This window comes from Triturus cristatus, chromosome 5_2, assembly GCF_964204655.1.
Source record: "Triturus cristatus chromosome 5_2, aTriCri1.1, whole genome shotgun sequence".
NCBI lineage: Eukaryota > Metazoa > Chordata > Amphibia > Caudata > Salamandridae > Triturus > Triturus cristatus.
Window position 1 is genome coordinate 6,370,330 of NC_140588.1, and position 20,716 is coordinate 6,391,045.

Here is a 20,716-nt window from a genome sequence, read left to right on the forward strand (position 1 = left end):
TTTAAAGCCCCCTAATATCTAAACACTTAAATCTGATTTTCATTTTTTTTTTTTTTTTTTTCCTACCGTACGCTTACCGTAAGCTTACCGTACGCGTACCCCGTGATTTTTTTTAAAATCAATAAATGTTTTCTTTGTACTTTTCTGTCCTTCTTTGACCCCCTTACAAATGTTAGGGGGTCTGTAACTCTCCTCATTGCCCCCTTTCCTTGTTTTCACTCTTTTTTTTCAGAGTGAAATACACAAAATGGCGGCCGCCGCTTCCTGGTTTCGGCCGATTCGAATGTTTACTAAGATCTAAGAGCCAATCAGAATCGCGCTCGCGCACGCCACCGTACGCTTACCGTAAGCGTACGGTAAGCGTACCGTAAGCGGGCTCAGATATATATATTGATTTAAAGGCTATTTTCTCAGAATCTACTGAACAGATTTACACCAAACCTACAAAAGGCACTTCCTTGACCTAGGGACTACCTCTCTGCCAAATTTTGAGTAATTCTGTTCAGCCGTTCGGGCTGTAGCTCGTTCTAAAGGTCCTATGGAAAAATGCATGGGAAAAACGCGTTTTGGGACCCCCCTTTTATCTCAGCCCCCGCTTGACGGATCCCCCCGAGACTTTCAGGGTAGGAGCGGAGCGTAGCGCCCCACCTATTTCGAGAAATTCGCGAGGATTCGTCGACCGGCGCCAAAGTTATTCAAAATAGAATGTTGAGGTTTTCCTATGGAAACGTGGTCCTAACTATAACTACCTACTGGCGACCGCCAGTAGGTAATATATATATATATATATATATATATATATATATATATATATATATATATATATATATAGTCAGAAGCAAGTAATACATATGAACACAAGAGTAATGAGGGTACTTATCTTGTGAGCCGCAGCAACAAAGAAGGAAGATGGCTGCGTGCTCATGGACTATATACTGTGTGAGAATGTTGCTTGAAGATCTATATTCTCTTCAATTATTGCTGCTGAGCTGTGGCAATAAAGGAGATTTGCATAATGTTAGCCTCCGTGTCATGCCATAAAATGTATTTCACTCTTGCATAAGTCCGTTAAATAATGAGTGTTAACTGAGTGATCAGCTTTTCTAGATAATGAGATAAGATGTTTATACTTGCCACCTCGTTTAATAATGAAGGTGAACATGACCCCAACTCGAGGTATAATGCATCTTCTCCTATGGGACACACTTGGGGGCATATTTATGACATTTGTGGCGCAGGGCAGTGCAGCAAGTCACCTTGATGCGCTGCCGTGCGTCACAGGGAAAAGGCAGGAATATGCCATATTTATCCAATATGGCAGAATCCTGTCCTTTCCCCTTGCGCTGGCACTGTTTTTGCAGCCTAGAGCCAACACAGGCCCTCTTGCACCATGGAGCAAGGTTGTCTGTGTTGCATGCAGGATTGTTTTTGTGCAGGAAAGAGCACCTTCCTGATCAAAAACAATCCTGAGAGGCTTTTTCTTCTTCCAATGTGTGCTGCCGAATGGCACACATAGAAAGAGTGTGAGAAGTTGGCCTGGTATATGCTGTCCACTAATTAAAGTGGGCACCTTGTACCAGTCCAAACAACCCTTATTGATGATCAGGTTAAGACAACCTTTATTGAAAGCTATCCTAGTGGTAGCTATGGAGAGCAGCCTTCAGGCTAAGTCTCGAAGGAATGTAAAGCAGCTTGGTTTACCAGATTATAACCTCTTGAATAACCAAATGAAAGGAGAACCACACAAGGTATATATATAAAATATATGTATTTATTACTAAACACTTTCTACTAACCTCTTTATGAGATTAGAGAACAAGATACACAATACACAGTGGGCCCCTGGGGGAGACCAAACCATATATTAAGAAAGTGGTATAACAACCAAGACTTGAGTAGACACAATGCCTAGAGCACGTAGAGTTGCTGGGACCCCATGGAACCACCCAAGGTATTGACACAGGGGACCCACGGGGGACGCGTGCAGTGTGAGAACACAGCCGCGAGCTCCGTACAATGCTATGGGAAAGTCGCGGTTGGAATTTTAAAGATTAAGGACACTTAGGAGAGGACTTTGAGTAAACCCTTTCAAACGTAGAAGGTTCTAAAGGCCAGCACCCATGTGAGCACCGGAGTACTCGTGTTACCTAACCCAGGGAAGCCGGGTGCATAGGTGTCAAATGGCGTCTGGAATCTTCGTTGTTTTCTATGGCGAGATGCTGCAAAGTGCTGCTGCCGTGAAGAGGACAATTGTCAGGTTTGATCCAAGCCTGGATCGGAGATGTGAAGAACCTGAAAGCAGAGGGGACAGAGTCTGGGTCACTTGCCAGTGACCAGGGGCTCGGAAGACGAATGCCCACCGATGTCGGATGTCTCAGGTGCGAAGAGGTGAAGCTTGACTCTGCAGCCACGGGAACCAGGAGACGTTGACGATGACCAAAGTCCACAGGCGAGCTGTCCCACAAAGGATGTCGAGTGCTGGGGTGTTCGGTGTCCGGATTGGATACCAACAAGCCTTGGCAACTGCAACCCACACGGTTAGAGTAAAGATGCTTCGGTGTGGACCAGCAAGGACCTGTGGACTCCCCAAGCGATGGAGAGTCAGGGCACATCTAGAGCAATCAGGTAAGCCCTTTGAAAGTCAAAGTTCCCTTCTCAGGGACCCACAGGTCAATGTACTAGGGATCGCGAAGGGACCTCGAGAGGAAACACAAAATACCAGCCCACGGAACAGTAGGCCAGTGATCTTCGGTGGAATCACTGCTTGGGGTCGGGACTACATGTAGTCCAAAGCACAGCCTAACGGATCGCCAACAAGCATATGCTGCTGCAAATGTGCACAGTATCCAGGGGTTCGGGTTGCACGGTCCCCACGAGGGCTTTGGGTCTCAGGTTTGCTGAGAGCACGGATCGGCCTCAGGGAAGTTTGGGAACCCACCTCCTGTGTTGCTAAATCTTCGGAGTCCATCGGGAGCTATGTAGATGCAAACCGGTCAGATGCATAGAGGTGCCTGCCTTGCAGGGGAGTAACTCCTTTACTCCAAGGGAGATTCTTCAGTTGTCCAGCAAAGTGTAGATTGTCGAAGGATACTTGATTTCTGTAGCAGAGTTCAGTCCAGGTAATATCTAAAGTCCTGTAGTCAGGGGTTCCTACTTTATACTCAAGGAAGGGGTGGGACAAACTCTGGGGACCAACCTATGGGAGGGTCAGGACAGAGGAGTGGCTTCATCCATGTCTAGGCTTTCCTGTTTTCAGTTTCTATTTTTGGTAAAATCTGGTGGGGGGTTTTCAGTGCTTTCCAGTGATTTCAATACCTTAAAAAAACAGTGGTTACACATTTTTGCGTCATTAAAAAAGAACAGAAACAGAGTTTTTCCGGTGCTTATGGAATGTTTTGCTTTTATTATTGCTTGCTTTCTGCACTGATAGTGCATGGTATAATGACAGTGTACATACCGTGTATATGTGGTCCAAATACATTTTTACAAATCAAACTTACTGTAGCTCACGATGCTATACGTCTTTAGTGAGTGTGTGGTCATGAGTGCTTGCTCTTTCCTTCCCATGTAAACTTTTATTTGTGAAAGATGGGCAACGCCAAAACAGCCAGTACACAAATTAAATTAATAATCCACTCTTCTTTTTATTTGTTGCCCTTCTCCTTTCATAAAGTTCAGATCTTGAACCCTTTTATCTCTTTGTGACTGGGCCACTGCAGTGCTCAGTAACTCGGTCTTACAGATGGTTCCCTTCATTCTCTTTAGTTGGTCAAAAACTCTGGGCCCAGAATGGTGTTGGGTCTGGCCAGACAAGACCATGCAACTCCTGCCTTAACTTCACTCCTCTGGCTCACTGTTAAACAACGAGTATTTTTCAAACCATCATGCTTGGTACATGAAACCTTAAATGTTATGTTGCATTCTCCCAGGGCTTTAAGTGGGATGAAAAAACTAAAGGGTCTCTCAGCCGTGGCTGATGTAATTAAGGGCGTGGCTTAAAAGAACGTAAGCTATAAATCTGTGCTTAGCATAGTGTGCTGCCCGACTTGTATTTTGCTGTTTCTGTCATTGCATCCAGATATATGATTCAACTAGTAACATCATACCTACAACAAGTCAGTACTATTGGCTTTGTCAATGGTTGTTAGTTGCGTAAGGTAAATAAGCAGCAGCTCTGGCTTGTTGACAAAGCTTCCACTTAAAGCCCTGGTGACACCAGGACGATGTTGCTGCTCCTGAGTTTCAAAAAGAGAAGGGAAATCCAGAGAGAAAATGACTCTCTTTAAAGGATTTCCCTTCCCCTACAAGGCTCACCTGGCATGGCGTCATACTGTAACTTCTCCACTAGTGAGTAGTGAGCAGTGTGAGCACGCGCACACTAGTGAAAGTGAGCAGTGTGAGCACGCGCACATCGATGTGCCTGCTGTCACTGGAGTCTGGGAAAAAACGGACCCCCTGTGCCAAGGCACAAAACAGAGCCCGATAGAGACCGGTTTCGAGGCCCCCTTTAAAAAACTGCTGGTGCTCAGCACCAACGAGACCTGGCCCACTAAAAGCCCTGCATGCTCCCCTCAGATTGTGTGTAACCATGTGCTACCACCCTCGGGCTATCAAGTCATAAAAGCAATGTATCCTTCAAATCCTAAAGGTGAGGATAGAATTGCTAGTTGGCTGTGCCTTCTCAGTGATGGCAACTTCCCTCTAGTGTAAGACCAAGTTTCTGAACTTTTCTAAAGCACAAAAGACCTTGTTTTATCTTGTTATAGGAGTCTTAGAAAACAGTCAATTGAATTACTTCAAAACTAATTTGCATTAATACATTTGATGGCAATAGTATTACAAAAGCAAAGTTAAATCTCAGGGCCTCTGTGAAGTAGAGGCTGCAAATTGGCTGCCAAGGTGGGACTAGTTGCCTTTTATCTACTGCCACATTTCATGTTTCTTGGAGATGTACATCTTCATAGAGGGCTGGGCTGTCAGGGATTGATGCATAACTTATTCTAGAAAGATTTAGGCTCCACGTTATTTTATTATTTAATGGCTGATGGGGAAAAACATTTGAAGTGAAAGGAATGGTGTGTAAGCAAGACTGATGCATTCATTGGTCTCTCCACAGAGAAATCACTTCCACTGCATGATATAATAATTTATTTTTCTTGCACATCCAACACCTTGCTCTCTTTTAAATGATCATCCCCAGGTAACAATGAAAACCACCCTGCATGCCCATCCCATTATTGACCTCTTTCATAGCGTGCATTCTGAATGCCCATGCCATCTTTTACTTATTTGTTGTAATAATAGACATGTAGTACTACCATTCAGATACTGCATCACTCTGGTACGAACATGTTTCACATTGAAAGTATTCACATAGTTACTCATTCACTAAACATGAATCCATTCCTGGGATTTCCTTTTTTGTAAACAACGTTTATCAAGTGTATTATTCTGGTGCAGTCACATAAAGTGAACCAAGTCTGCAGCTTTGATCCCAGTTCGGAGGTACTAATTGTTGTAAGACGGTTTGCGCACAATAGCAGGTCAGTTTTGGCACCCCAATAGTTCTTCAGTGACAAAGGTAAATAACGTATGAAAACAGTCTTTTTGCCTCTCCCAGAGTATTGTTACATCAATCACTAAAAGCTATTTCCATTCATCGTGTCATGCTCACAAAGTGAAAAGATAGGCGCAGAAATCATCTCTGAACAATATTTCACTCTTGGACCCAGGACTGGCTTTTGGCATGGCACAGGCGAGCTGTGCTGAGGCGCCAGTCTTAAGAGGGGTGAAAATAACTATTTGCATAAAGGTTTACAGCCAGCTACGCCTCTTACCTTGGCCCAAGTGATTCCGTTTAAAGTCCTTTAATCTATTCTTAACGTGCTGCAATCAATGTATTTTAGCACTTATTCACCCCCTACCTTGCTCTCCCATCTACCCCTAACCCTCTGCCACCACTGATCTGAAAAAAAGGCCTACCAGCAAGGGCGACATATTCCCTTCTGTGCAAGGGAGTGATTGGGCCGCCTTTGTGTGCAACCCTCAAATGGGGCCCTGTGCGTTTTTGATGTTTTAAATAAAAGCTCCATATTGTTAACATAATGACATAATTTAGCATCTGCTCCATTATAAACTGCAGTTTTCAACACATTTTCATTCTTTCCAGTTTCATCAGATCATAAAAAAGTTAACTGTGCCGTGTTCTTTGCATAGGTCACATGGTGTGCACTTTCAGTTATTGCTTGCTGCTTTACAGAGATAAGCAAGTACTAAAATGTCAACATCTTTGTTCAGTCACATCATATAAATACGTGTTAAAGAAAAAAATGGTTGCTACAGAAAGAGCCTCTATCAGCCACATTCTTGAAACATTTGGGGACAATTGCCAAGTTAAGGCAAATCCTGTTTGTTCACAGCAATCTTAATGACAACAGTGACCTCCGGGCAAAACTTCTAATAAAGATTTACTAATCTGATTAATTGTGTTATTGGATGAAAGCAGCTAATCAAATACGGCGATGAGGAAGGAACATGTAGGTGAATCTGCCAGCATTTCCCCTTGATGAAACATCAGTGAACTCGTCAAAAGGCCTGCTTTGGATTCTCGGGGACGGAGGGCTCTGTGGACTCAGCCCCCCACAATCTTGACTGCTGGGAGGTGTGCCACTGCTACAGCGCTGACTGTGCACCACTAAACGCATCGCATTAGCCCGAGGCATCCCTTATGAAGTTGTACTGCTTTGGCGCCCCTCAAGTGGCCAAGCAGTGCAATAAATTCGAAAAATCAGGGACACTCGGTTTAAACCGGGTCAGCTGATTTTCATCCGATAGGGTACTGTCGGGTACAATCGAGTTAAACCGATTTCCGGACAGCCTACCCATGTCCTTTGTCCAGTTTCGCGCCAGAGCAGGGGCTGGTAGTCCCTGCAGCCGGTTTGAGCTGGACTATCAAAGCACTCTGAGTGCACCCACCCAGCCCCAATACATTAAAGCCTGTCTGGGAGGTGGTCACACCTCCCTGTGACAGGAAACCTATTGTCCAGCCGTCCCCTGCCGGAGTTTCGTCCAGCAGCAGAGGGCAGACTCGTGTCTGTGGCTGGCAGCATCCATTTTGTGATGCCAGGGCTTGCAAAGCGCTTACCGTGTGTACTGGTGCTGTCATATTTATCCCTCTAGTAAGGTGGAATCATACCGCCCGCACCAGTTGCTGGTGTGGAGGTATGATTCCAAGGTGTTTGACACCAAACTCAACATGTTTCCATGCAGCCGTTTTAAATTTAGCATTTGTCGCGGGGTTATAATGCACTTAAGAGTATATCGTATGGCTGCATCACAAACAACCCCGGAATAGAGGTTCCCAAGGCTGCAGAGGGGCTCTGCTCATGCAGGTGCACCCTCTCACATAAAACCCAGCACCCTGCCTTCAGGATTGATAAGGCCTGCCATTGGGGTGACTGATAGGTTGATATGTGCAGTGATATGGATAGATATAGTGAACCTATATCTAAGTAAGGGGTGCATGCCCCACCTTACACAGGCTGCTGTAGCAGACCTGTGGTGTCATTTTGAATGGTCTCCCAGGGGTGGCATAATACATGCTGCAGCCCCTGAGAGGCCTCTGGGGTACCTATGCCCTGGGTATATATACCATATACTAGGGACTTATAAGGGTACCCCAGAATCCAATCTGAAGTGTACCTAAAGTACATGCAATCAATATAGAGAGAAAGCAGCTAGGCTGTGGTCCTGGATAGCAGGATCCCAGCCAGACTAGGTCGAAAAAGTGAAACCTCAGCAAAAAGTGGGGGTAACTATAAGAAGCAGATCCTATTCTCCTACAGAGAGGAAAAGACGAGGAGAAATAATATTTCTCCTTTTTACACCTCTCCTGGGGAGCCGTATCTTTTTGGCGCATTCCCAATTTTACAAGTTCTTGTAAATCTGGTAATGCGCCAAAATCACCTATGGAAATGCCTCCCTGGCGCAGAGAAATGCAACGCAGCAATTTGCCTGTGTTCTAGTACTCGAGATTCATGAAGTTATGCAGGGCCTTGCTTAGCTTGCTGAATCTCATTTTACATTTGTGCACACTTTCACCATGTTATGTGGTGCAAGAGTGACACAAAAGGGGTCATAAATATACCACTTAGCGTCTTCCACAGTGCATGCCCTTTGAAATACTTAAAGTCTTGGAGGAGCCATCTAAAACAATATCCAGGTAGCATAGGGGACTATGTGAAGATGACGGATGCCTAAAAACGGAGTTCCCACCTTCATAAATCATTCCAATGGCTCTGACGTATACGATCCATGCTCTGTAAGGCAACTGAACATAATTGGACACTGGAGGTAGCGCTAGAGCCTAATTGGCACTTGGGAGCCACTGCATTTGTAAAATATGACCTTCGGAACCTGCTATGTAGCGCCGGCTCAGGACATGGAGGCTGCACCTCTGAATTGCCTGTTGGACGAACAAGAGAAAGGTGACTGCTGTAACAGTGACCAGGGGACCACAGGCCTTAAGCAGGATAAAGCAGGTGCACTGAACCTGCGGAGTGGCTGATTACTACTGCAGCACACACTTTAATCGCGAGGTGAGGAAAGATCGAGTGCCTCATGAACGACAGGAGAAGTGGCCCATTCCAGCTTGTGTAGAGATGGAACAAGTGGTCGGGGTGAAAGCTTTCGCTGTAACTCAATGAGCTGAGCAGTGGCCTCAGCTTGAGTGTTGGGAAGCACCAGGACAAGTGTAATGAACTTGAATAGACACCCTCTGGGAATGGAAAAGGCGCCATGGCAGTGTTGTGCCTTGGGCCCATTTGTCTTTTGTGTCCAGTGAGTAGCACAAACCCTGCAGCTGGAATAGGGATCTCGAGGTGGAATGACAAATGGTGCAGCATACTATACAGTGAGGCCGGGACATTTAAGGACTCATTGAGTGGTGGTGGCATTATGAGACATGCTCACAGAGCATGTGGATTGAGAAGTCAATGTACTGTTACTTAGGGGAAATGGAGGCAGCAAAAATAGGAGCTGATGCAATGGTTGGAATGTGGCAAGCCTCTTTGAGACAACCAGTCAAACGCAGCGGAGACAGACTTATGTGGGGACATAAACTGCACTCAGGGCGTGAGGAAAGAACTGACATCAGAGACTGGTTTAGGGCAGCTCTGCAGGGAACCCCTGCATCTGAATATCAGTTGTCTGAATTCCTCACACGAGCATTCACATTAAAAAAACTGCACACCATATCTGGAGGAGGGTTGATAAACTCCAACATTAAAACGTTGCTTCAGCAGAGGAGAGTAACATTTCAGGAGCAAGATACATGGAAGCCCCCAAAGTCAGTCCAATAAGCCCAATGCACAAAGTTAAAGATTCAAACACATTGGATTTTCAGATTCAGGTGTTGAAAGACAGCACAGATGAAACAATAATGACACTCCCAGTACCTCTAAAACAAAACCTGAATACGAACATCAGAGGAGTCTCTGAGCCGGGTGACAAAGTAACCTTCAAGGAAACTCAAGATGAGGAACTCTTCTGTGCATGTGGGTGCTACCATTAGAAAGAATACATATCGTTCTACTTGGGACATTTGAAGAGTTGGAGAACTGCTCAGCATTCAATTTGAGTTGCCTCGTGATGGTTTGAAGGAGACCACGTCCAGCAATATTTGCTATTTAAGTAGGGGCAGATGAAGGTCCCTTTAAAAGCAGAAGAGCTCACATGGTGGTTCTAATTGCACACAGAAGGAACCTCCCCCCTGACATCTTACTGAGGATCCACTTCTTCCAAGATGATGATTGGATTATGTACAAAACGCACCAAGGGAGCCCTTTGTTAAATAATGAGGCACAATTTCACATCTTCCAGGCCTTATCGGCCATACCTCCAGTTAAACATAAATCTTTCAACCCATTAAAACAAGCCCTGGGAGACCATAAAATGCAATTGAACAATATTTGCCAAATAGGCTTTCAGGAGAGTAATGACAATTCACTTGAGAATACATGTTGAACTTGGTTGGTCATTGCTGATTTGGGGTTAAAAACTACTCCTGTTGGAACGAAAATGTCCCTGCATGGTGACTGACATGCAGTCCTGCCATGAGTACCCCTGATGCATGGATATCTGGATACCTGGTATTAGGTTTTGGTCATGGGCTCCATGACTGAGGTCTGTCTCATGGTAATGCAGGGTTGTTAGATCGGAAAGGATGCACCAGTAACCACACCAAGGGACCGATTACGACGGCGGTGACACCGCCACTGACAGCCTGTCGGTGGCCGTCTCCCTGCCATCGTAGACAGGTTCACCGCCTGCTATATTACAATGGCGGGCGGTGTGATGGCGATCAGAAACACCAACCACCATGCATCCGACGGGCTCCTTGAGCCCACTGGTGGGGCGGAGGGCCTCATATTTCCTACAATAGTGGCAGTGCCTACCAGGCACTTCCGTAGGATTACAATGTCCCTTTCCCCCTACCTGTTTATGGCGGTTAGCCTGCCATGAATAGGCACGCGAAAAAGGACAGTCAGTGGGGGCCTGTAGCGGGCCCTCCTTCCTTCCTAGCCCTAAGCTGGGGGCACCCATGGTGCCCCTTTACATATCCCTGCCACGTAGTGCATGAAAATGTGAAGTGTCCCTATTTTACATTGCGGCGGGTGCTGCGGCCAGCAGCACCCTGCAAAATATAGGCATTGCGACCATCATGGTGGCGATCGCATCATAATGCCTACTACGGGTCCGCCGACAGCCTGTCACACGGTCCCATCTGCAATAGGGTGGTGGGCGGATATAAGTCTGCCCGCCATCGTAATCAGCCCCTAAGGGCCCTGTTCACAAAGAGCCTCTGCACATGCAGCAGAAGCTCCGCAGTCGTGTCGCGATCTCCGCAGTGCAGTTTCTCATTGTGGAGATACCGCCGTGAGTGCAGAGATCCATTCACAACTGCAGAGCCTCTATCACGATTGCGGAGGCTCTTTGTGAATCCCGTCCACACTGTGGTAGAGGGCGGTTCACTGACACAATATCAACTCCCATAACATCAATCTACACAAATATTGAGACACTAATATCGTATGCAAAAAGATCGACTGCCTATACTTACCATTAAATTTACAAAACAATCGAGTAAAAAAAAATATCGTAATAAAAAGATCGATAGAATAAATGGTACATAAATATTGTAAACATAAATATCGTTAGAATGAAATAAACCTATAAATTAACAAAAATATCGACATCCACAATATCGACAATATAAACATTGCTTAAATATAATTTATGTTTAACTAAAACATTAAATAAACACATTTAACAACATATAGACATATATTAGTAAATACCACAATCTGAAAGCAACAGTTAGTTATAGATTCATTACCTTAGAATTACCCCCAGGCATCAGACTGCATCCAGAAAGTTTTTTGTCAGCAGTACCCCTGCACGTCGGAAGGTGGCGTGGGTCGACTCCGCGTCTGTCGTCGGCGTCATGGTCTCCGGGATCACGTTGCGGTAGCTACATAGACGCCGCCCTGGCGCACTGACGTCAGTTCTTTCTTTTTCCACGTCAGCAAGCGCAGATCCAGAGAGAGCTGTACCCCTAGTCACTTTTTGACTGAGTTTTTTGTGACTTTTGTTGACTTCGTTTTTGAGTCTTCAATCGACTCCTGATGCACGAGGGATGCCTGGTTTCAAGTCCTGCGGTTCCTGTACCCGACTGATGTCGGTGATGTATCCGCACCGCGGGTGCCTCTTCTGCCTGGAACACGAACATGACCCCAAGTCGTGCTCCGACTGCCGAACCATGGCCCAGCAGTCTTTGCGGGAGCGTTCGCAAAAGCTCCTCGAGGCCCGGCAGTCGGCTCCGCGTCATGCAAGGTCCCAGTTGTGTGGGAGGTCCAGGGACCGATTGCGGAGTCACCTTCACTCCTCTTCAAAGTCTTCGCACTTGGGGTCAGGTAAGTCAAAGCATAAGAAGTCAAAGAAGCATCATCGCTCTTCGACTTCCCCTCGTCTGTCGGCCGATGCAATGCAGGGTGCGGGTGGTGCCTCTCCCGTGGCTCTGTGTGCGGAGCCTTTAGGGTCGATTCTGGCCTTCCCTCCCTCCCTCTGGAAGTGACCCCTGGCCAGCTTCGTCAATTTTACGAAGCGATGGACGCCATCTTTGGGCAACCTGACTCAGCTGGCGCGCCTTCGGGCCCGTGGACTTGGTTGGGGTCCCTAGGCCTTTGACACCGGCGGCTCCGGCCTCGGCACCGCAGGGCCTCCTCGGATCCAGGTCTGAATCCAGATCGGCGACGGTCAACCTCGTGACACCTCCACCGGCATTATGTCTGCAGCCAACACCGGCTGGACCCCAGCCGGCGTCGACCCTGGCTTCCAACCCGACGTGGACACAGAGCATGATGGGTGCTGATGGGTAATTTTGTCCCGGTGTTCCACCCTTGCCATTTTCAGCCATTTTGGCAGCCAGAGGAGGGTGAGGAAGACTGGGATGGGACTGGGGACCCTTTTACAGACCAGTTGGAGTACAAGCCAGACTGTAGAGAGGAACTGGGGGATGCCAGTGGTCTAGATACCTCCCCAGACCTAGGCATGTTGTCTCCTCCTACCGTGGCTACAGAGGATGGAGCGTCATACGCAGTGGTGTTGCGTAGGGTGGCCGAGGCTCTCAACCTCGAGCTTCCTACGGTGGCAATCAGGACTAACTTCCGCGTGGGGAGCGACCCTTGACCCTGATCCAGGAAGGTCTCTCCACACACCACGCAGCTCCACCAGCCTGTACCCGTGTCCTGAGCCCAGCTGCTGCTAGGAGTTCGAGGCCCGCCTCCACCCACAGGCGACCACCTGTGCCTCATCCCAGATGGCCAGTGGTAGGCCCTAGGTTTGCTCTCTTGCTTTTGCCTGTTTTTGCTGCTGTTGCCTGTTTTTGTAATTGTTTATTTGTGCTCGCTTTTTCTCCCCCTTTCATTCCCCCTGCTTAGTTGTGCCCGTTTTTGCCTTCTGTGTCCTTCGCCGGTCCCGCTTTCCCACCGCTGCGTTCCCTGTGGCCCCGCCCCCCTGCTCACATTCGCCCCCCCCAGCTACCTCCTCCCTCCCACCTCCGTTCTTAAGGTGGCCTCTGTGCAGCCATGCATCAGGCAAGCCCGTTTGTGCGGTCCATGCTTGGACCGCGCTCAGCGCCAGAACCCCTGGCCCCCGCGAATGCCACAGCGCCCATCTCCGCTACGATGCCAGCACCCTCCACGCACTCAACACCGGACGAGCACACTCCTGCTTCTAGGCCACCCCGAAACGCACCCAAGGACCCTTCTCCTGCCGGACCTACAGCTTCACCAGCAGCAGACCCGCAAATCCACCAACCAGGACAGCATGCAACCACCTCAGATGCATACTCCTGAACACCTGCTCCGCACGCAAACACGCTGCCGTACTCTGGGACCTGCTCGACACGTCCTCCCCGGACGTCGCTTTCCTGACAGAGACCTGGATGAACGAATCCTCGTCACCTGACATCACCATAGCCATCCCGGATGGCTACAAGATCACCCGCAGTGACCGCACCAACGGAGTAGGAGGTGGAATCGCCATCATCCACAAATCCACCCTCGAGGTCTCAACCAACTCCGACGACACAATCAACACTGCCGAACACCTGCACTTCCAGATCCGCACTGATCCCAACACCACCCTCAGAGGAACTCTGATCTACAGGCCCCCCGGACCCAGACCACAGTTCAGCGACTCCATCGCTGACTTCGTCAGCCACCACGCCCTTGAGTCCACGGATTACATCCTCCTCGGGGACCTGAACTTCCACCTCGAGAACAACAACAACACCAACTCCACCACCCTGCTCGACAACCTCGCCAACCTCGGACTCAAACAACTCGTCACGACTCCCACCCACTCCGCCGGACACACGCTTGATCCCATTGTCTCCGCAAGCTCCCACGTCTCCTTCAGCCACACCACCGAACTCCACTGGACCGATCATCGCAGCGTCCACTTCACCATCGAGAAGCCTACCACGCACCACTGCACCCAACAGATCCCCCGCCACTGCTGGAGCAAAATCACCGAAGACCAGCTACACACCACCCTCACCCATCTCCCTGCTCCCGTTCACGGCGAAAGTCATCGAGAAAACTGTCAACAAACAGCTGACCCGCTACCTCGAGGAGAACAACATCCTGGACCCATCCCAGTCCGGGTTCCGCAGCCATTACAGCACCGAAACTGCCCTCATCGCCGCCACCGATGACATCAGAGCCCTGCTGGATAGCGGCGAGACCGCAGCCCTCATCCTCCTGGACCTATCAGCCGCTTTCGACACAGTCTGCCACCGCACCCTACGCACTCTGCTCCATGACGCAGGAATCTGAGGCAAAGCACTGGACTGGACCACCTCCTTCCTCTCCGGCAGAACGCAGTGCGTTCGCCTCCCCCCCCTTCCGATCCGAAGCCACCAAGATCATCTGCGGCATACCCCAAGGATCCTCCCTCAGCCCAACGTTGTTCAACATATACATGGCCCCGCTCGCCCACGTCGCCAGACTGAACAACCTCCACATCATCTCTTACGCCTACGACACACAACTGATCCTCTCGCTCACCAAGGACCCCCTCACCGCCAAAACCAACCTCCACAAAGGAACGAAAGCCATCGCCGAATGGATGAAGAACAGCCGCCTAAAGCTGAACTCGGACAAGACAGAGGTCCTCATCCTCGACTCCACCCCCTCTGCCTGGGACAACTCCTGGTGGCCGACTGCCCTGGGAGCAGCACCAAAAACCACCGACCACTCACGCAACCTGGGATTCATCCTCAATTCAACGCTCTCCATGACCAAGCAAGTCAACGCCATCTCATCCTCCTGTTTCAACACCCTCCGCATGCTCCGAAAGATCTACAGGTGGATCCCCACCGACACTAGAACGGTCACCCAGGCCCTTGTCAGCAGCAGACTGGACTACGGAAACACCCTCTACTCGGGAGCCCAGGCCAAACTGCTGAAACGACTGCAACGCATACAGAACGCCTCTGCACACCTGATCCTCGACGTCCCTCGCCACAGCCACATCACACCCCACTTGAGAGACCTGCACTGGCTTCCCATCAACAAGAGGATCACCTTCAAGCTCCTCACCCACGCACACAAAGCACTCCACAACACCGGACCAGCATACCTCAACAATTGACTCACATTCTACACCCCGAACCGCCAGCTACGCTCCGCCGACCTCGCCCTTGCCACCATCCCCCGCATCCAGAGAGCGACCACCGGCGGCAGATCATTCTCCTACCTCGCTGCCAAGTCCTGGAACACCCTCCCCATCCTCCTACGGCAGAACGTAGACCTACTTACCTTCAGGAGGCTACTCAAGACCTGGATGTTCGAGCAGTAGCAGCAGAACCCCCCCCCCCCCCCCCAGCGCCTTGAGACCCTCATGGGTGAGTAGCGCGCTTTCCAAATGTCTTGATTGATTGATTGACAGAAGTGCTTCAGCCAGCAGCGAGCTCCTGGAGCCCCTGCTGCCGTTTAATGAAGCCCTTACAGACATCCTTTTGGGCACGTGGTCATGGCCCAACACAGGGGATCCTATGGACAGCATGGTTGCCCGACGAAACTACCCGGCCCTGGGTGACCCCACTTTCCTCTCGCAACACCCCACCCCTGAGAGCTTGGTGGTTCAAGCCGCTACTTCCAAAGGCGCCTTCCCTACCGCACCACCAGAAAGGGAATCCAAAAAGCTGGACCACCTTGGGAAGAAATTATTTTCTTCCGCCAGCTTGGAACTGCAGTCGGTAAACACTGCATGTGTTTCGTACAGTTGCCTAGGGGAGAGACAGTGAAGTTTACCATCCTCTGTGGGCTGGATACCGCTGACACACTTGGCGGAACGATTTCAACATCAGTAGCATTTCGACGCTACGCCTGGTTGCATTCGAATGGTTTTTCCGGGGATGTCCAATCCACACTTATGGACATGCCCTTTGATGGCCGTCGCCTTTTCGGCGACAAGGCAGACAACATGCTAGAGCGCTTTAAGGACTCTCGGGATACAGCCAGGTCCTGGGGCCTCTCCCCCACCCTCCCTGCACAGCCTGCCTTTCGCCCCTTTCGTGGCTACGCCAGGGGTGCCCCACTGTGTCCTGCCCAGGGCCACAGGCCGGCGCAAGCTGTTCAGACCCAGTGTGGCCGGGGACGTGGGAACCACCGGTGTGGTTCTGGGGGCCAGCGGGCGAGCCAGTCCACCACAACCCCCTCTGCAGCAGCCTCAAAACCTTCCTAGTCCGAACTTTCAGGTCCACCAAACACCAGTGGGCGGCAGGATTCACCATCACCTCCCCCACTGGCGCACCATTACGTTGGACAGGTGGGTTTTGCAAATAGTACGAAGGGGCTACTCCCTCCCCTTCATGCCACCTCAGTACTATCGCATGTCGGAGGATCACCTGGCCCTTCTCCAACAGGAAGTTTTGGCACTCTTGGCCAAGGGTGCCATCAAGCGAGTTCCTGGCCCAGAAGTAGGTTGTGGTTGCTATTCCCACTACTTTCTGGTTCCCGAGAAGAACAAAGGCCTGCGTCCTATCTTGGAGCTCAGGAATGTCAACCGCTTCAAGATGTTGACGCTCGCTCAGGTCTTGTCTGCCCTAGAACCTGGAGACTGGATGGTAGCGTTGGACTTGCAGAATGCTTTCTTGCACATCGCCGGCCTGCCGGTGTTACCTGCAGTTCAGGGTAGGCCACGAGCACTTTTCAGTTTCCCGTGCTCCCCTTTGGCCTTACAAGCGCCCCTCGGGTTTTCACAAAAGTGATGGCGGTAGTCGCTGCTCATTGTGCAGATCAGGGGTTCCAGTCTTCCCAAATCTCGACGACTGGCTGTTGAAGGCGGGCACGCCCCAGGCTGTCGTCTCCCCCCTCCAGACTACACCGACATCCCGCATTCGCTGGGGTTCTCCATCAACATGCCTAAGTCACACCTGACCCCCTCTCAGAAGCTCCTCTTCGGGTGATCTGTCTGGCACTCAAAGCTTTCCTTTCCCCTGTACGGGGAGGAGTAGTGCAGGTGTTCACAGACAACACAACCGCCATGTGGTACTGCAACAAACAAGGCGGGTGGGGTCATGGACCCTATGTCAAGGAGGCCCTCCGCCTCTGGACATGGCTGGAACATCAGGGCATATCCCTGGTGGTTCAACACCTGGCAGGTTCACTGAGCACCAGGGCGGGCGAACTCAGCCGCATGTGCATGATGGATCATGAATGGCGTCTTCACTCGGAGGTGGTACAAGGTCTTCTTCAGCAGTGGGGAGAGCCTTGGTTCGTTCTATTTGTCACCGACGAGAACGTGCAATGTTAGCAATTCTGCGTGTTGAAATTTCCAAGGCGGCATTCGTTAGTAGGGGTGGGCGACTACGCAAAGCTCCGCGAAATGGTACAAAATCTTTGCGAGCATGCAGAAATTCCGCAAAAACATGGAATTGCTTGTTCGTGATGCTTTTTTCCTGTTCGCGATCGCTGTTTGCGGGCTTGGGGGGAAATATCTCACGAACACGCATTTTGAGAATGCAAACAAGCAAAAAATTCCGCGAAGACGCAGAATGCAGAATTTTGGGCAATTCCGCGTTCTCTGCGGAACGCGAAATTACCCAAATTCTGCAAATTCTGGGAGCGGAACAGAATTTACTGCCCCGGCCTACTCGTTAGGCGAGGTTTTTTTGTTGAGAGTGGAATTGCGGTCTTCTATAAGCCTTTCCGCCTATATCACTTCTGCCCAGACTGCTGAAGAAGATCAAGCGCGACCGGGCCCAAGTCATTCTCGTGGCTCCGGATTGGGCACGAAGACTCTGGTATCCCGAGCTGCTCAACATGGCCATCGATCCTCCAATCAGACTGCCTCTTCGGTAGGATCTTCTGTCGCAGCAGCTGGTGATGGTCCTCCACCCCAACCTCTCCAGTCTCCACCTCCTTGCGTGGAGATTGAGCGGCTGCATTTGACGTCGTTTGACCTGCCTCCAGAAGTCTGTGATGTAATCTTGGCAGCCAGACGACACTCCACTAAGACGGTATACGCCTGCAGATGGAATATGTTTGTGGCATGGTGCACAGCAAAGGCTGTGGATCCCCTTTCTGCCCCTCTTTCTGAGATCCTCTTGTTCCTCCTTTTTTTGGCCCAGCAGGGCTGTGCTCTGGGCACTCTTAAGGGCTACCTCTCGGCCATTTCAGCCTTTCTCAGGCTCCCTGATCAGCCTTCTCTTTTCAAGTCACCTGTTGTAAATAGATTTCTTAAGGGCATTACTCATCTTTTTCATCCTGTTCCCTTCGTAGTGCCCCAGTGGAACTTGAACTTGGTTCTGACATATCTTATGTGCGCTCCCTTTGAGCTACTACATAACTGTCATCTACGTCTTCTTACTTTGAAAACTTCTTTTCTGGTGGCCATGACCTCTGCGCGCAGGGTGAGTGAGCTACAAGCTCTGTCTTCCAAGCCTCCCTTTCTGGCTGTTCATCCGGACAAGGTCATCCTTAGAACTAGACCTTCCTGTCTTCCCAAGGTGGTTACTTCTTTCCACATTGGCCAAACCATCACTTAGCCCACCTTCTTTCCGCCTCCGCATCCTTTGAAAGAGAAAGAGAGGCTCCACCGTCTGGATCCAAAGCATGCGCTTTCTTTCCAGTTGGATCGCACAAAAAAATTCTGGGTGGACGACCAGCTGTTTGTTGGTTACATGGGCGCTAAGAAAGGTCGGGCCGTGCCCAAACGCACCATCTTCTGGTGGGTCGTTCTGTGCATCAAAGCCTGCTATTCCGTGGCTAAGATGGAGCCTCCAGTAGGGCTGCGCGCCCATTCCACAAGGGCGATGGCATCTACTACTGCTTTGGGACGAGGAGTCCTCTTGACATCTGTCAGGCAGCTACACGTTTACGAAACACTACTGCCTGGACAGCCAAGTCCGGAGAGAAAGCTTCTTTGGCCGTTCTGTTCTCCAGGACTTCCTGGTGTGAACTGAGTTTGCAGACCCACCTCCGGGGTTGGTATTGCTGGGGTATCTATTCTAAAGTAAGGAATCTATAGCTAACTGTTTCTTTCAGTTAAACAAGTTACTTAGCTTCGGTAACGATATATCTATAAGAAACATAGGTTAGTTATAGATTCCTTTCCGCCCCACCCATCCTCCCTGTTCGGCGAACTGACTTCTAGGGTTAAGGACATCCTTTCAGGGCCCTAGTTTTGTGCACCAGTGGTCAGTGTCTTGCATGGCTCTGCGCTTCTGGTGTGGATAGTCGTGTACAGAACTGACATCTGGGCATGAGGGCGGCGTCTGTGTAGCTACCGCGATGTCCTCCCGGCGACCACGACGCCGATGACGGACGCTGAGTCGACCGACGCCACTGTCACCCGGTAGGTAGATAGGACAAGAAGGGAAGGAGCCAACACAATGGCTGAATTTTACGTGAGTGATTTATTTAAGCAGGAGTAATCCAGTGTAAGGGTTCAATTAGCTCAGATCCGGGTTTGTTCCGTCTCTTGTCCCTTCTTCTGTGTTCCCCGGCTTCAGCTTCCCTCTCCCTCACTCTGGTAGTTCTCACGGGAGGCAGTAGATGCGGAAAGAAACAAAAGAGAATAGGGCTTTAGGTGGACGTTCTACGTCTCTTATCTGATTGGGAAAAGGGAGTGCGGGAAGTAATCACCATGGACCGCCACCAAGTGTGAGAACCTAAGCGTTTTCCCCCTAATCGAAGGACCCCTAAGCGATCAGGCTCCTCAACCCCACCTTCTTCTGGACAGCCCGTCGACACTTCACCCGCTTCCCCCTTTGAATGAGAACAGCCCCCGGATTCTCTTGCGTACCTCGGGTAGCCACACTTCTCCTGAAGTGTGGCTGGGCGATGCGCGGTGTATTCGGCCTCCTGGCCTTTCCTCTGTGGCTTCCGCTCTGCTCCCGGACTCTCTCCCGTCGTCCTGGTTGGGTTCCCTTCGTCTCTGCTCCTCCGGCGTCAGCTTCCACTCTCCTTCGCTGGGCTCGGCTTTCGCGCTGGCGTCTTCCGGATCGTCCTTCTTCAATGGCTTAGAGGACACTGATAGGTCGACAAAGGCTGATGTCACAGGGGCGAACTCCGCCTCCCCCGAGTCCGTGTCTTCGTTAAAGGGCCAGTCCCTAGGCTGCAATAGAGATAGAGAGTCACTGTCCCTGTTATCTTCCTGAGCCCCGTCGAACCTGTCACAAATCTCCCCCCTAAGCTTTCTCCGATCGGGAGAAAGAGGATATCGGGACAAAAAGTCAGCATTGGTTTGTTCGGAACCCTTCCGATGATGGACTGAAAAACTATAAGGCTGGAGGGAGAGAAACCAGCGTAGGATTCGATCGTTCCGGCCCTTGTTGTGGTGTAACCAAGTGAGGGGGGCATGGTCTGTGAAGAGGGTAAAATGTCGACCCTCCAAGTAATACCGAAGTTTCTCTATACTCCACTTCACAGCCAAACATTCTTTCTCGATTGTGGGATAGGCTGTTTCGCGGCGATATAACTTACGGCTCAAGAAAAGAATGGGTCGTTCCATATGCTCAGCATCCATTTGAGAAAGAACAGCCCCGAGGCCAACTCCAGAGGCATCAGTTTGCAAAAAGAACGGTTTAGAAAAATCCGGGGTCATCAGCACGGGGGCAGAGGTGAGAGATGATTTAAGTGCTTGA

General features: G+C 50.0%; 1 protein-coding gene across 1 annotated transcript in view; it reads left to right on the forward strand.

Annotated features, from left to right (window-relative positions):
- The window catches only part of DNAH5 (dynein axonemal heavy chain 5), a 5,853,083-nt gene that overhangs the window by 201,323 nt on the left and 5,631,044 nt on the right, over window positions 1–20,716 (forward strand). The gene's annotated exons all lie outside the window — the stretch shown is intronic.